Genomic DNA, 12811 nt, shown 5'->3' with positions numbered 1-12811 from the left:
AACAAGAGGCCCGCGCACGGCAACTGGAGAGCGGCCCCTGCTCACCGAAACCCGAGAAGAGCCTGTGCGCTGATGAAGGCCCAGCATAGCCAGATACAGAATAAATGACATTTTAAAGCCAAGCAAATAAATCTCCTAGCCCTTGGCCCTGCTGCAGGCCACCACAAACCCTAGAGTGGCCCTACATCCCTGCCAGCATTCTGGAAAGCCATGCCGCAGCCACCTCTGCAGCCCTTCCTTCCGGCCAGTGACCATGCTGCCACCAGGAGCCCCTTCCTCGGCCGTGACCCCTTCCACAGTTCCCCGTCTCCTAAGAAAAGCCCAGGCTCCCATCCTGGCCGTCAGGGTGTGACCCTCGTCACGCTCCACTGCCCATCTCTTAGCACCCATGCACCCTTCTCTTCAGTCATGCTGGCATCACCCTCTGCTTGATGAGGGGCGGGGGGCAGGGGTCCAGGCCACACAGGATCTTTCCTCACCTCGCCGGTGAACGCCCCTCCTGCTCACAGACCGGGGCAGTCTCGGGCCCCACCTCCACCCCAGAGGGCCCGTGCTCATCCTCGGCCTCTGCTGTGTGCTGAGCTGTACCCCTCAACATTCCTCTCTTGGATTCCTAACCCCCAGTAGCTCAGACTGTGACCGTCTTTGGAGACAGGATCTTTAGAGGTAATGAAGCCAAAATGAGATCAGGCTCCACGTATAGACCAGGGCCTCAGGCTAGGCCCTGATCCAGGTCGACTGGTGTCCCTAATAAGATGAGGAGACGGGGATGCGGACAGGCACAGAGGGAAGACCAGGTGAGGACCCAGGGAGCCGACGGCCACCCCAAGCCAAGGAGGGAGGCCTTGGAAGAAACTAACCCCACTGACAGCTTGACCTTGGACTTCCAGCCTCCAGAATTTTGAGAAAAATCATTTCCATCGTGCAAGCCATCCCGTCTGGGGTTACTTTGCTATGGTAGCCCTAGCCAACTAAGGCAGCCTCTTCTCACCAATCCAGCCCCGAGCCCGCAGGGCTGTGGTCACCTATGCCCTTGTCCTTCCCCACTGACCAGCGGACAGGCCTGGGCCGACTCACTGCTGGGTCCCCAGCATCACCCGGCTTGGAAGCCCAGGTTATAAACGTCTGGGCCTCTCTGCGGCTCCCTCTGTCTCTTACTTGTTCCTGCCTCTGTCCTGCTCTCTGTCTGTCACGTAAAGAGCCTTGGCGTGGGCTGGTCCCTCGGCCTGGAACGCTGTTCCCCACTCTGTCTGCCTGGCGACCTCCTACTCATCCTTCAGGTCCCAGCACAGGCTCCGTCCTCTATGAAGTTACCACCCTGATGACTTCAGATGGGGGTCTCTGCCCTGTTCCCTCCACCCTGGCTCCACCTCCCTGTCATTGTCCTAAGGGCTGCAGTCATCTGGGCTCCAGAATGTCTCCCCCATCAGGCTAGGAAGCCCTCGGGGCAGGGCTGACTCATCTGGGGTCCTCACAGGCCGCGTGGGTAGGATGGGCAGGGCCGCCCCGCTCTCTCCCCTCCAGGCCTTTGCCTCTGCTCCCCCCAGCCTGGGACGACCCCTTCCTTCTTGACTAGCAAACTCCTGCTCCTCTTTAAGTCCCCAGCTCCACGTCACCGCCTCTGTAAGGTCCTCCTGGACTGCCCAGGTGGTCAGTGCCTCTCTAGTCTGGGCTCCCTTTGCCCCCAACACACCCTGACTGCCTGGGTGGTGACCCCTGCCCTAGACGGTGGGCTCCTTGGGGCCCAGACTGGAGTCACCACTACACAGTCTGGGACTCTCTTTGGAATGAATGAATGCAGGAAAGAATCCTCTCTCTGTGGTCTTCAACCCTGATCTTCAACCCTCAGCCCCAGGCCCCCAGGGGCTTCCACCTGACCTTAACCCTTTAAGGTCACCTCCCCTCTGTAGGAATGGTGGCTGCAAAGGCAAACGTGGTTTGAGGTGAACTCTCTAGCTCTGTTTCCCCAATCCCGCCCCTGCCCCCAGCTCCCACACAGCCCACACACCCCTGCAGCATCGGCTGGGCTGACAGCAAAATGGCCAGAGCTGCCCGTTCCCCAGGCCTCTGTCCTCCCCTCTCCTCTTCCTTCATCGAGCCCAACCTAAGAGGAGGGTCTCATCAAACCATCCCCACTAGGGATGAACTGGGGGGACTCCATTTCCACCATGGACCCAAAGCTTCAGTGACGTCTTCATGGGGACTCAGGGTACGGTGACCCTGGCAAGAAGCTTGCTGAGACCTCATCCTGCAGGCTCTCTCGTTCCCTCTCTCTCTCGACTCTAGACAAAGACTCATGCCCAATCCCACCCCATAACACTCTCGCACAGTGTTATGGCACAAGGTGAAACCTAAGTGTCCTAATTTTTTCAAGCCCCCTTCCATGTGACTCTAATTTGCTCTAACGTTCCCCCCCACCTTCAGAAGTGCCCCCTCAAAGCCTCATTCATCTGCACAGAAAGTCTGGGTGGCTGCTTAGGGTCACCCTTCCCTCCTCCCATCACAGGCAGCGTGCGACTTTTCAGAGGACCGGGCAGGAAAAAGCCCTGTAGGACCCAGAGGGGCCCCTGGGTCCCACCGCCCTCAGGTCAGACCCGCCCAGGGCTGCCCCGCCCCTGGGCTCACACCCGCTTGCTTGCCCGACTGCCCCAGGCCTGGGGCCCTGGGTCCCCTCCACCTCCCCTCCCTCCCCGGACTTTCACTTCTCCTCTGCAGTTCCCCCAGCCGGTTTTAGCAGACTTGGGCCAGCTTCTCGTTAGCACTTACCGAAAATGGGGCTAAATATAGAGGGCCCAAGGGCTGCCCCTCACCCCTCCCGGCCCCGCTTGGCCTGTCCCCTGGGTCCCCGGCCTCCAAAGCCCTCAAGCAAGGCTGGGGCCTGGGAGCCCCTGTGGGCCGAGTGGGCGCTGCCGGGAACCTCTGCGCGCCCACTGGCCCAGCCCGGCCTCCCTGGGAGCAGTGTTTCACACCCACACCCCACAGCTGTCCCTGGGGCGGCCTCCAGGGAGTGAACACTCCTGGGTGTCAGGGAGGAGGATGCAGACACAACAAGAGTGGTGGCCCCGCAGCTGTGCTGACAGGAGCTGCCACGGAGCGCACACACCACAGCCTCAGCCAGGCGGGGCTCCGACACGGGCCGAGCCCATGCAAACGCACACGGGACAGGTGCGCGGATCCCAGACGGGAATGTGTGCGAGCCCAGACACAATGCCACCAGCAGATATGCAAAACGCACACCCAGACGTGTGTGGGCACACCTGCCTGTACATACACTCGCACACCGAGTCACCCCCAAACACACACACACGCACGTCCCAGAGTCACTCACAGACAGATGCACAGACACCCAGGTCACTCAGATAGACACACACCAGATGTATACACACACACACACACACACACACACACACACACACACAGAGTAACAGAGACAGGTACACACTCACACCCAGGTCATTGAGATAGACACACCAAGATGTACATACACAAGCTGTGCACACTCACTCAGACTCATTTAGACACACATACAGACAGCTACACACTCACACACCCAGAGTCACTCAGACACACAGAGAAGTGCACACACACCCAGCGTCACTCAGACACACATACAGACGGGTACACCCACATCCAGAGTCTCTCAGACACACAGACAGATACAGATGTGTGTATACACACACATCCGGGTCACTCATATAGACAAACAAAGATGTACTCACACAAAATATACACACACACATACACCCCGAGTCACTCAGACATAAAGGTAGACTCAAATATATACACACACACACAGTCACTAGACAGACACACAGAGATGTGTACACACACACAGGTCACTCAGATAGACACACACACACGTGCACCTACTCACACTCCCAGAGTCCCCTCCTCCTGGGAGACGGCCAGGGTGCAACCCGGAATCCAGTCCAGAGATGTGGAGCCCAAGACCGAGCAGGAGGCATGACCTGCTCAAGACCACACATGTGTTAATTCACATCCAGGCTGGGGAGCCCAGGCAGGCCTTGCAGGCTGGGCAGTTCTCTGAGAAATGCCAAATAAAGGGTCTAACCCAGTGCCTGATAAAGCCGCCATTCCCCCTAGACAGGGAAGAGACAGTAGGTACACATTATCCTGTGCAGATGCCCTGGGTCACTGCGTCTGCACTGAGCATACACACGCGCACACACACACACACACATCCATAGCTGCACATACGGTCACCAGTAAATCATCACATCACATAGCATCCTGCAAGTAACCTTCCTTCTACCTCAGCTCCCTCCTTGCCTCCCTTGCCTGCTCACACCCACTCATCCTTCATCTCAGACCAGACATGCCCTCCTCCAGGAAGTCCTTCCTGATGCCCCATTAGCCAAATTGGGCAAGTCTTCTGGGCTCGCCCAGTGCCCTGTGCCTCCTGCATCCCAGCTCTCACCCGTCTGCCTGTGCTTCCTCCCTTATCTGGTGACAGGTCTGTCTCTGTTACTGAACTGGGCACTCTAGGAAGACAGACCCAGAACTGCCTTCTTTTGTAGTATTCCCAACATCCAGCACAGAACTGCTCCATAAATACGTGTTGATGATGGATCACAAGACCCCCGCAATTGCTGATGCACACAGACGCAGGCCAAACCAAAATTCAGCTCCACAGACACCCACAAATGGGACACATCCCCACGGTCAGAACTACAGGGCTGCAAACAAAACACCCCTGAAGTATGGACACTGGCCGTGGTCCAGGCCCCGCTATTCCTATATTACCTCACTTAACTCTCCTATCCGCACCGCCTAGAGCATCATGCAGAGATGGACACGTTATGCCAAATGAGTCCACAGGCACAAGTCACTTTGTACAGCCCCTGGCAGACAATGTTCGCTCAGTCCGCTGACACTTGGTGGGGGAGGCGGTTCATAAACACACTAACATATCATACATTTTCAGGGGTGATGAGTACCATGAAGAAAAGACAGAACAGGGTGAGGGGCCCAAGAGTGCCGGGACTGGCTGCCCGTTTAGATGGGGAAAGCAGGGGAGGCCACCTGAGAAGGGGACATCGGAGGTGAACGGAGTGAGGAAGTGAATCAAGAGAGCCTTGCCAAGGCTATCCCCACAGAACCGCACACACAGCCCCTCGCACACGCACACCTGACAGTCATATATAGAAAACGCAGAACCACTGTTCACACGCGCGAATACAGACGCGCGCACTCAGAGGTCCAGCCCCCAGGCAGTCCTCTCCCAGAATCACGCAGGCCGCCCACCCGCTGGTCCTCTGCATGAGAGCAGGGGACCAACACCTGGCTCCACCCTCGCCCCCGGACCCCCCAGGACAGGGAGCGGCAGAGGAAGAGAGAAGAGGACCGAAGCCCCCCAGGGCTGATGCGAGAGGGGAGGGGACAGAGGAGCTGGGGGTGGGCACGCAGGATGGGGAGAGGGGCAGCTGCTGAGGCACAGAGTCACAGAGCGGAGGAGCAGCCGGAGAGGAAGGGCAGGCCGAGCCAGAACGAACCCCAGGGTGCTGCCTGTGCGCCCCAGCCCCTTACCTGGAGCCCCCATGCTGGAGTGAACCATGCTGCCCGCCCCGCAGGGCTGGGGGAACAACTGTGTCATCTCCCCGCCCTCTCTGGGGGCCAAGCCCTCGCTGCCGGAAGTCACCCAGGGAGGAAACCACAGGGTCCGCCCCCTTCGGAAGGGAAAATACCCGTGCCCGAAGGCCCACCCCAGCCGGCAGCGGACCCCAAATCATGTTGTGTGTGTGTGTGTGTGTTGGGGAAGTGGGGGTGGGGGGGTAGAGCGCAGGGAGGCTGGAAGAGCTGACTCTGCAGCTGTGCCCCCAGGAGGTGCGCCCTGCCTCTCTGCCGCCTCCACTGGCCGACACATCTGGAGCAGGGCTTGTGGGTCTGGGAGAGAAGGTGGACCCAGAACACGGCACTAAAACACTGGTTAGGAGTTTGGGGCGGGCCTTTCCCAATGCTAGGCCCTGCCTGTCACAGCTGACAGGCATCATCTCTGAAGGTGCTATTTGCCCCCATTTTCCAGACAAAGACTGAGGACCAGAGACGTGAGGTGGCCTCTCTAAGGGGTCAGAGGCAAGAAGCGTTGAAGCCAAGAAGCAGGGCAGGAGGAGGCTTCCGCAGACTGTGGCCAACGGGGAACCCAGCCGCGCCTCTGCCCGCAGGTGAGGCGTCCGCGGCCACCACTGGGAAGAGGTACCCGTGGGCAGTGGTAGGGCCGGGCCTTGCCCTGGAGCGGCAGGAGGTCCGCCAGGGGGCAAAGCGGGCGCCGGAGGTGGCTGGGGTGGAGGGAAGTACCGGGTCCCGGGGCCACGGGCTGGCCCTTCGCGCTGCGGCGCTCGCGGCCCAACGCTTCCCTCGGTGCCCGCCAGAGGGCGGCAGCGCCCAGCCAATGGGCCAGAGGGCGGGGCCGGTGTGGAGGAGGCGCCCCGCCCTCCGCCCCTCCCCTTCCCTCGCCCGCCCCCGCGCGCACACCTGCGAGGGTCACACAAAGGCGCAGGGCTCCCCGCGCGCGGCGGCGCAGACAAAGGCGCGGCCCAGCCCGCTGCCCTCTTCCGCTTCCCCGCCCGCGGTCCGAGGCTGCTGGGCCGCCTGGTGCCTCTAAACAGCCCACTTGCTCGCTCCGGGCCCTGCAGGACTCGCTGCGCCCCTACCCTACGCTGGCGGACCCCCAGAGCACGCGCGCGCACACGGACGGCTGGACTCCTATACACACGCTCAAGTGTTTCTACACAGGGACCCCAGTACTTCACACACACGTGTGTACATCCAGACACATGGAAACACTCCTGGTGCCCAGGCCCTGACAACAACTAACACTACCCGTGTGTGCCCAGAACTCTGCTCTGTCATGCGGGCACATGGGCACGGCTATACAGGTGTACCCAGGCATACTTCCCGGCCATGTGTGCCCACGTTCACACCCATGCACACTCACGCAGGTTAGTGTGAGCGCCTTCAAGAGTGCCTTTCTGCCTGTACACAGGCCCTGTGCAGCCCAGACACTCCCAGGCAGGCAGGCCCACTCCATGAGAATGATGGTGGTCCTTACATTTGCACAGAGGGGACAGTGGCCCCACCAGCTATACTCATAACATTCCGTATTGTGAAGGCCATTCCTCTGAGCAAATTCGGAGACCCTGAAGCATCCGCTGGCTTCACCTCAGACCTCCTGCCTCCGGGCCCACCTCTTTGCCTCTCTCTCTCTCTCTCTCAGCTGGCAGGATTTCTATACGGGAGGGTCAGGCATCTGGTGGATGATGGCATTGGAGCCTTGTCTTGAAGCTGCATTTGCCTGCTAAACTCTTTTTTTATTTAGGATTTATGTTTTGGAAGACTTGGAAATGAGGGTAATAAGGACTTTACAGAGGGAGCAAAACCCCACCAAAACACCCCCCATGCTCCACAGTCAACACCATCCTTGTCAAGAGGGAGCTCCAGGTGGTAACTCAGAGAAGGGAGAGATGCACCCCCTGTTTCCGGTACTGCCCTCCCAGGCCTCCGGCTGAGAGGTGGAGCTGGGGACAGCCTTTCATGCCCCCCCTACCCGTGGTGGGTAAAATCACCCCACCCCTCTTGCCTCTCAAGCTGACTCCACTATTATCGCCTCTAGCAGACCAGAATTGAGTTCCTGAGCTGGAGTCGAGGCATCTTGAAGAAGAATGGGCCTGAGACTTCCACCTGCCCAGGAGAGGACAGAGGGGCTGAGTTAGGGGCATGCTGGGTGGGCAGGGCCTGGCAGCCAGGAACGGGGAGGCCCAGGCACGGGAGATGGTGGCCGTTTAGCTGGAGACGAGGCCTCAGGCCAAGTTGAGCCAGGCAGGTAGGGCCTGGGAGCTGGGGAGCAGCGGGGGCCACTGGGGGTGCAGGGAGCCTGGGAGGGATGCGGCGCAGGGGAGACCAGGCTGGGCTCAGGGCTGAGCGGTAATTAAAGGAGACGTAGGGGGCTCCCCAGGGCCAGCGGGGCTGGTAACTGACACGCGGGCCCCATTGCTCCGCTCATATTTCTCACCGGATCGATACGTTTGACTCCCGACAAGACAATAATCGCTTGTACGCGGCCGGCGAGTCGATCAAATACATTATTAGAGCGAGGTCCCCTGGGGGCCCGGCGGGGAGTGGTGGGGGGAGCAGCCAGCCCACCGGGGACAGCAGAGCGAGATTCTTCACCCCTCAGGGCCCCCAACCATGGCCTCTTCCTCTCAGCCGCCCCTGGGGACCCTCTCTGTGGCTTGGCTCCCCAACCTCTTTCTGCATCCCGCTGTGTCTGGTGACCTCTTCGCTCAGCCCCCGCCCGTGTCCCTGCTCCACGTGGGGACCCCCAGCCATGCCCCTGCTCCGCGTGGGGACCTGAGCAGGGTTTCCCTGAAGTGCTGCCTCATCTCTGGAGCTGCAGCATGTAGGAACTCAGAGAGGGATCCAGGCTGGCAGGAGACAAGGAGACCGGGTTACCTATGAGTTGACAGCCGAGCCAGAAGGTGAGCTTGGGTCTGAGATTCATCAACGTTAACCTCCCTTTGCATCTCGGTGTTCTGCCTTCAGCAGAGCCCAAGGAGGGCCACCTCTGCATGGTGAGGCAGGTCGGTGGGCGGACGGTCAGGGAAAGCTGATTAGGGACCCAGACACAGAGGAAAGCAGGATGAGGGGTGGCAAACAGACACACACACCAAAGTATGTCTGGCTGGCCCTGCTGCAGGGTCGTGCAATCCTCCCAGTAAGGCCTCCAGTACTCTGGAATCAAACCCCACCTGCCCCCCCACCCCTGGGCACTGCCTGTCCACCTCTTCCTGACTTCCGGGCTCATTTCCTATTTACACACCTCCTTCATCCTCAGCCTTGCCCTCAGAGCTACACAAAAACAGACAGTAAGTCAGATCTGGCCTGTGGGCCATAGTTTGCCAACCCCAGGCTGAGACCATCTACCTGCAGTATAATCAGTGATACGTGTTTGATGTTATTTAATTGCTAAGTCATGTCCAAGTCTTTTTGTGACCCCATGGACTATAACCCTCCAAGTTCCTCTGTCCATGGAATTTTCCAGGCAAGAATACTGGAGTGGGTTGTCATTTCCTTCTCCAGGGGATCTTCCTGACCCAGGGATTGAACCCATGTCTCAGGCACTGGCAGGTAGATTCTTTACCACTGTGCCACCTGGGAAGTCCCCAAGCATTTCCTGCGTGTCCCTTAGAGCCAAGCTGTGAACTGGGGGCTGAGGACTTAGAAGAGAACTAGATCTGAAATCTGCCCGCAGGGAGCTCACAGTCCAAGGGGGAGACTGGATTTGATGGGAGTTTTCTGATATTCCACAACTGACTCAGAAAGTATCCGATAAGTGCTAGTCAAAGATGAATCCCAAGACACAGACTTGAGGCTGGATTTGATGTTGCAGGTGGAAAGATTCTGAGCAGGAAGAGTCTGTATAAGAGAGGCCCACGGGGGACTGGTGTGAGAGCAGGCTGGTGGGTGGAAGCTGGAGAAAATGATCAGAGGAGCGGCTGGGACAGTGGTCTAGACAATAGGAGAGAATGCGGCCATGGGGATGCAGATGAGAGGATGAGTTTGAGTAAGAGTCTTGAAGACTTTGGTGGACTTACAAGCAGGCAGCTGAGCAGGGTGGATGGGTGGGTGCTCAGGCCATCACTGATGGACACTGGGAAGGGGAGGAGATTTGGGGAAGATGCTTAGGTCAGTGCTGGGGATTGGGGGTGGGGGGAGGTCAGCAAGGTCTATGGACCAGGAAGGCAGCAGATGCTGAATAAATTCATATCGGCACAAACACTCCTCACGCATCTCCTGCCCACCACCAGCTTCCCAGACCCACCAGAAATCCCAGAAATTCACCACACACAAAAAGAAATGAGGAAGCATCATGGCCCAAAGAAGATAAAAGTCAGAAGACCAACAGCTCCCCATTCTGAACCTAGCCATCTGGTGGCCCAGGGCCAGCCCCCTGCGGCTCTCTGGGCCTCCATTTCCCCACCTGAAAGTGGGAGGTGGGCTGGAGGAGCATTCAAAGACTTCTTCAAACTGTTAACATTCTGTGGCTTGAAAGGGACAGGAACAGGCAAGATGGACCAATGGCGCCATTAGCGGCCACGTTCACACAGCTAGCCTGGGTGGACCCTGAGTCTCTCTGACCCCAAAGCCTGCGCTGAGACTGCTGTCCTGGGTTTGCGGCTCCTTACTTGGGCTTGTACGTGTCCCAGGCTGTAGGCTGTCCCTGAACAGACCCACCAGGACATCCAAAGAGGCAGGTGCCGGGCCCTGGGCCTCCCCTGAGGAGGCTCTGCCCTGGGCACAGGAGCCCCCGCCCACCCCTAGGCTGTGGACTCTGCTCCAGCCCAGACTTCCCGCTCACCAGCACCAGCACCAGCACTGACTCTCCAGGCTGATGGCGCTTTCCTTCCTCCCAGCCCAGGGAGCTGTCCAAAGGCTGAAATGCAAGGGCCCTCGGAGCGGTCCAGAAGCCCTCCAGTAACCCCGCTGCTGCCTCCAGGAAAGCCCGGCCTGCTCACCATGGATGGCCTCCAGGAACTTGCAGGACCTCACTTCTCCTAACGAGAGCCCTGTGTGCCTGCCGCACCAGACTCTGACCTTGCCGACCCCTCCCCTAGAACGCTGTTCCCCATCTCTTCCCTTTCCTCTGACCCTTCAGGACTTAGCTCAAAGGCCGCTTCCTCCCAGGAGCCCTCCCTCGGCCACTCTCCACTCCAGCTCTCGCTCAGTCGCTCCGGCGTGTCCGACTCTGCGACCCCGTGGGCTGCAGCACGCCAGGCTCCCCGTGCACCAGCGCTGGCCGGCGTTTGCTCGGGCTCAGGCCCCCGAGCCAGTGGCCAGCGCTGTTCTCTTTGTAGTGCCCTCTGCAGCTCAGGCGCTGCCACCGTGCCTTACTGTTTCGCCCTCTGAAATGTAAGCTCTCTGAAAGCAGGTGCTGTTTTTGGTCTTGTCTTCTGCGGTATTCCCTTCTGAAAGGGACACACCACGTGCTTAGATCCTATCTGTTGAATGAATGGATCCTTCCAGGCTCCCACAGCCCACAGGATGAAATCCAGGGCTGGCTTTCCAAGCTCAAGTGGACATGGGCTTCTGCCAATCTCCATGGGCAAACTGCCTTCAGAGCTCACCTTCTTCCTCTAGGTTCGGCAACTTGGGGTTCCCTATGTACCAGTCCTCCGAGCTTCCTGTGTTTGCTGGGCAAATTCTACTGGCCTCTACAGCCTCGGCTCGAATCTCTCCTCTCTGGAAGCTGTCTCTGACTCCACGGGAGGCCTACTTAATAGTGGTGGCCTCAGTCTTCCCACAGTTCAGGCATCTTGGGCTTAGCACTAATCGTACTACACTGAAGTTACTTCCCAATGAGGCTGCCCTCACAGGGCAGGGCTGAAGGGCACGGTGGGGTTTCATTCATTTTTGTAGAATGGAGTCCAGCACTGATCTGCAGATAAGCCCCGTTGAATGAGGACATCTGCCCCGTAGACTGTGACACTTTATAGAGCTGGATGTAAGCACTAGCACTTCCCAGGTGGTGCTAGTGGTAAAGAACCCCCCTGCCAGTGCAGGAGACATAAGCAATGCGGGTTTGATCCCTGGGTCAGAAAGATCCCCTGGAGAAGGAAATGGCAACCCACTCCAGCATTCTTGCCTGGAGAATCTCATGGACAGAGGAGCCTGGCAGGCTACAGTCCATGGGGTCGCAAAGAGTTGGACACGACTGAAGCAACTTTGCATGCAAGCACTGATCTGGGAGTCAAACATTTGAGAGCGTGGAAACTGGTCTTTCCATTCACTTGCTGTATGACCCTGGGCAGGTGATTTCACCTCTCTGAGCCTCTGAGGATCCTCATCCTTGAAAAGGGGGCACTAATATGGGCTGATCAGTGGTAAAGAATTCACCTGTCAAAGCAGGAGATGCATAAGACCCAAGTTCGGATCCCTGGGGCAGGAAGACCCCCTGGAGAAGGAAATGGTAAACCACTCCAGTATCCTTACCTGGGAAACCCCATGGACAGAGGAGCGTGGCAGGTTACAGTCCGTGGGACAGCAGAGTCAGACACGACTGAGCATGCGTGCAACATGGGCTGACAGGAACTTCTTAATCTTTTTTCTCTTGTTTTTAATGGTTCCTTGTGCTATAGAGTAGGACTCTGTTGTGGTCAGTCTTAAATCTAACACTGATTACCATGCACAAGGAGTTCAGAAAGTTCACAGTGTTTACCACACCAAAGTTTGAAATAGAGAAAACCAGAAATAACACAGAATGCTACCACAGGACAGTGGCTAAATAAAGCGCAGCATATTCATACTCAGGAACAGTATGTGATCATGAGAGATGATGGAACTGATCTATGAATATGGACATGGAAAGTTCTCCAAGACTCTGCTGAATGCAAAGGCAAGCTGCAGAATGACTGACACAACTTAACATTATTGATGTAAAACACATACCAAAACCTCTATGTATTTCCTTTGGGTGTGCAGGTATTGACAAATGCAGAGAAAAGGCCCAAAGGGTAACTAATCAGCTAATGACAACTACCTCTGGTGAGTGGACCAGAAGTGGGAAAGTACATGTTTGTGCGCGTGCGTGTGCATGCTCAGTCGTGTCTGACTCTTTACAACCCCGTGAACTGTAGCCCCCAGGCTCCTGTGTCCATGGGATTCTCCAGGCAAGAATACTGGAGTGGGGTGCCATTTCCTCCTCCAGGGGATCTTCCTGACCCAGGGACCGAACCTATGTCTTTTACATCTCCTATGCTGGAAGATGGGTTCTTTACCACTGAGCCACCTGGGAAGC

Source organism: Budorcas taxicolor, chromosome 18, assembly GCF_023091745.1.
Source record: "Budorcas taxicolor isolate Tak-1 chromosome 18, Takin1.1, whole genome shotgun sequence".
Taxonomy (NCBI): Eukaryota; Metazoa; Chordata; class Mammalia; order Artiodactyla; family Bovidae; genus Budorcas; species Budorcas taxicolor.
The sequence above is the reverse complement of the archived record's forward strand: the minus strand, read 5'-3'. Positions refer to the sequence as shown.